The following is a 4,665-nucleotide window of genomic DNA, read 5'->3' on the forward strand; positions in this document are numbered from 1 at the left end:
AAGATCCTAAACCTTTCTGCCAGCCTGGGGGGAAGCCAAGCATCCCCATGCTGCCTGTTCTCTCACGAACGGCACCCCCCAGTGTGTGTGCTGGGTCCTTATGTGAGCTGGACCCCTGCACACCAGCCGGGGGAGTGACGGATGAACAGAATGAAAACTGGTCTCCCCTCCAGCCCCCAGGAAGGGAATCACAGCACTGCACCCTCCTGCTAGGGAGGGGCCCTGAGCCTCTAGATCTCCTGCTGGACCTTGAATCCAAGCTCTGTCCCTCTTGGCTTGAGACCCTGGGCAAGTGCTTTGATTCCCCGTCCCTCGATCTCTCCATCTGTGAGATGGGAATAGTAACAGACTCACTTTACAGAGCTGCTGTAGTAACGAGTTAATTGTCGAGAGTTCTCAGTATCATCCCTCTCACCTGTGTCCTCTGAGTCGTCAACACTCCTGTTTCTTTTTTTTTAATATATTTATTTATTCATGGCTGTGTTGGGTCTTCGTTGCTGCGCGCAAGCTTCCTCTACTTGTGGCGAGCGGGGGCTACTCTTAGTTGCGGCGTGCAGGCTTCTCATTGTGGTGGCTTCTCTTGCTGTGGAGCACAGGCTCTAGAGGCGCAGGCTCAGTAGTTGTGGCACATGAGCTTAGTTGCTCTGCGGCATGTGGGATCTTCCCGGGCTAGGGCTTGAACCCGTGTCCCCTGCATTGGATTTTTTTTTTTTTTGCGGTATGCGGGCCTCTCACTGTTGTGGCCTCCCCTGTTGCGGAGCACAGGCTCCGGACGCGCAGCCCCAGGGGCCATGGCTCACAGGCCCAGCCGCTCCGCAGCATGTGGGATCCTCCCGGACCGGGGCACGAACCCACATCCCCTGCATCGGCAGGCGGACTCTCAGCCACTGTGCCACCAGGGAGGCCCTGCATTGGATTCTTAACCACGGAAGTCCTGTCACTCCTATTTCTATAAATACCGTCCCTCCCAAGCACTATCACCTATGGGACACCCTCCCTAATCTCCCCCACCCCAGAAAACTATCAAATAAATGGAGTGTGCGGTCAGAGTTTGAAAAGCAGGGTAAATGAGCGTATCCGTGTCACAGGTGTGCCAGAACAAATGACCACAAACTGGGTGCCTCAAAACAACAGAAGTTTGTTCTCTCACACTATCCGAGGCCAGAGTCTGAAATCGAGGTGTCGGCAGGGCCAGGCTCCCCCTGGAACCTGGAGGGGACGATCCTTGCTCTCCTCTTCCAGCTTCTGATCTGCCATGTCCCCTCCTCTCCATATAAGGACACTAGTCACAATGCATTAGGGCCACACTAGTTCAGCATGACCTCGTGGTATTACACCTGCAAAGGCCCTTTTTCCGAACGAGGCCCCACTCTGAGGTTCCAGCGGACATGAGTTTTGCAAGGACACTATTACCTTGACTCTGAACTGTGTGCCCAAGAATACAGCAGAAGTAACGCTGTACTAGGCCTTAAGAACCTGGTAGCTTCCACTTCTTCCTCATGGGACGCTTGTACTTGGAAGCCCACCGCCATGCCGTGAGGAAGCCCAAGCTGCCCCGGAGAGGAGAGCCGGCAGCCAGCACCAACGTGCGGTTGCAAGTGCGGGTCCTCCAGACGCAGCTGATGCACGAGCAAAACCAATGACCGGTGCTGTCCTGAGGTGGTAAGTTTGGCGGCGGTTTCTTGTACAGCAGCGACAGGTAACAGGGACGGGAAGGGTCAATCCGCTCCTTGCTTTTACTGCACAGGGCCGGGCACACAGAATGCGGTCATCAAATGTTTGCTGACTGTAACAGAATCATCTCTGACTCCCAAGAAAGCACTCGACAATGGCAACAACCGAAGTCATTAATACCCCGTGATCTACTGAATAGAACGTGACAGGGCTCTGTCTTCCTTCTTGTCTAAACCAAGATAAATTGAGATTCTTATTTCCAAATGATGGGGCGGCCTCTGTGTTCCTATTAAATACTGGCCCTAATGGAAGACAGACTTCTGGAGTCCCTGGCAGGCTGTGGCGGGGTGAGTCAGTGGATTCGTGCAGACGTGCAAGCCCTAGCGGGTCTCCGACCGGGGACAATTGTGAGAAGGGCCTCTCCCTGCGCACATGTGTTCCCAATCGTCAGTTGAATGACCTGGGTCTATTGCTTACTGGGGCTTGCTGTCAACCCAAGCCAAACCTGGAATCATCTCCTCAGGAGAGTCACGACCACGTGGCCAATCGTTAGCATGACGGCTCCCAGTGACCCCCGCCTCCCCGTGTCCTCGCCCTGCTGTGGCTCTGCCCCTCAGCTCCTTACCAGGTGGAGTCTGTTCTTCGGCCCTTATACCTGGCTTGGCTGTGTGGTTTACTCTGAACAATAGATTACGGTGGAAGTGATGGGGCACCTGCTCCAAGCTTGGGACCCACAGGGTCTGCAGCTTCTGCTGTCACTCCCTCAGACCCAGAGACAACTGTGCTATAAAGAAGCCCAGTCTAACCCACTGGAGGATGAGACGATGGGGAGTACGGGGGGCTGGGGACCGCAGTACCTGAGCTGAGAGCCAGCCCCAACCGCCAGGCACATGAGCGAGCGGCCTTGGACCCTCAGCCCTGGCCAAGCTGTCAGTCCCCTGCAGTGACACCACAGGACCACCCCACAGAACCTGAGGATAATACACTGCATTGTGTGAAGCCCCTATGATTCGGGATGCTTTGTTACATGGCAAAGGCTGACCAAAACAGACCACGCCATGTAACCTGGTCAAGGATAGAATGTCCTGAAAGCCATACATTCCCCCTCCAAACAGCCAACTTTCCCAGGGAAGAATCCCAGGGAATATTTTGTATTTCTCTTATACGCTGAACTGTGTACCCCGCCCCCCAAATCTGCATGTTGAAGTCTGTTAAAAAGAAAACCACAGGGCTTCCCTGGTGGCGCAGTGGTTGAGAGTCCGCCTGCTGATGCAGGGGACACAGGTTCGTGCCCCGGTCCGGGAAGATCCCACATGCCGCGGAGCGGCTGGGCCCATGAGCCATGGCCGCTGGGCCTGCGCGTCCGGAGCCTGTGCTCCGCAACGGGAGAGGCCACAGAGGTGAGGCCCGTGTACCTCAAAAAAAAAAAAAAAAATGAAAAAAAGAAAACCGCAGGCCCGAAATGGCGTCACTTGCGCTAAAGCCCATGGTATCAAACCTAGACTTCATACCTGGGTTAACTGCAGTCTCCAGCAACTCAGCTCCTCCCCAGCATGGAAGTTTCTCCGCTCCTCCAAGGCTCTGTGACAGGCTGAATAACGGCCCCCCAAAATGTGCACATCCTGATTCCTGAAGCCCGTCAATGTGCTTATATGATGCGTTAGCCTCCTAGGGCTACTACAAAGGACCAAAAATGGGAAGGCTCAAAACAACAGAAACTTATGCTCTCACGGTTCTGGAGGCCAGAAGTCCAAAATCCAGGAGTCAGCAGGGCCTTGCTCCCGCCAAGGCTCTGGGAAAGGATGGGTTCCACGCCTCCGGCAGCTTCCGCTGGTCGCAAGTTGGGGTTCCTAGGCTCTGCATCCCTCCGATCTCTGACTCCATGGTCACACGGCCATCTTCCCTGTGCGTCTGTGTCCAAATTTCCCTCTTTTTACGAAGACACCAGTGACTGGATGAGGACCCACCCTATTCCAGTGGGAGCCCAACTTGATTACATGTGCAAAGACCCTATTTCCAAATAAGATCACATTCTGCGGGCTGGGTGAAGATGAAATTTGGGGGAATGCTAGGCAACCCACTACACATGGTAAAAGGGACTTTGTTAATGTGATTAAGGATCTGGAAATGAGGACATTATCCTGAATTATCCTGTGGGTCCAGTGTGAGCACAAGCGTCCTTACAAGAGGGAGGCAGGGTATTATAGGAACAGTGGCGACACGGTGTTCCGGAACCAGAGTGGGGCGTAAGTAATCTTGCTGCTATGCTTCCAAGCTGTAGTTGTGAATCCACCTAAATTTTAAACAGGAGGTGAACCTCTGAGAAAGTCAGATATACTTTAGAAGTCAGGATGTGGATTCAAGGAGGACAGCCTTGGCAGCAGTGGCCCTGGCATCAGCAACAACGGATGCAGTCACTCCAGCACCAGGAGGATCCCAGCCAGACTGACTGGGCTGCACTGGCTCAAGCTTGGATTTGCCCAAAGAGGAGCTTCAGGACAGCAAAGTATGGCAGAGCCACCACCAGGAATGATGCCAAATGCACAAGGTACGTCTACCATGGAGTCTGGTCCAAACAATCATGGGAATTTCCAAGGGGATTCAAACTTTTAACAGAACGTGGCAAACAGGCTGACAGGGGCTGGGAACACTGGGAACCTCACCGGGCATCTAGGGGAGACAGCATTCGAGATCTCTCCATTGCAACCTATGGCCTTTTTAGCAGCAGCCCTGGCAGAGCAAAACATGTCTGGGCTCCAATTAAAGAAAATGTGTGTCACTATGTGACAAATTAGTCTGTCAGAGATACTCTGCCCCCACCATCACCCATCCTTCTCTTCCCTTTTTTTTTTTCAGATAGTGAAGGTCTTCCATAAGCTTTTATCTGTTTTTGTTTGCTTTTTTTACTTCACAGTATGATTAGGTTCCTTGATGCTAGTTCAGTTTTCTAGGACTTGTCTTATTATTTTTAACAGTCACTTCAAATTATTT

The 4,665-nt window shown here is 52.9% G+C and overlaps 1 pseudogene across 1 annotated transcript; it reads left to right on the forward strand.

Moving 5' to 3' along the window:
• Window positions 1-4,025: 4,025 nt before the first annotated feature.
• Window positions 4,026-4,309, forward strand: LOC309976612 (arginine/serine-rich protein PNISR-like; annotated as a pseudogene). Its single transcript has one exon. The product of its transcript is annotated as an arginine/serine-rich protein PNISR-like (transcript).
• The last annotated feature ends 356 nt before the right edge of the window (window positions 4,310-4,665 follow it).

This window comes from Leucopleurus acutus (assembly GCF_964270905.1).
Source record: "Leucopleurus acutus genome assembly, chromosome: 20".
Classification (NCBI taxonomy): Eukaryota; Metazoa; Chordata; class Mammalia; order Artiodactyla; family Delphinidae; genus Leucopleurus; species Leucopleurus acutus.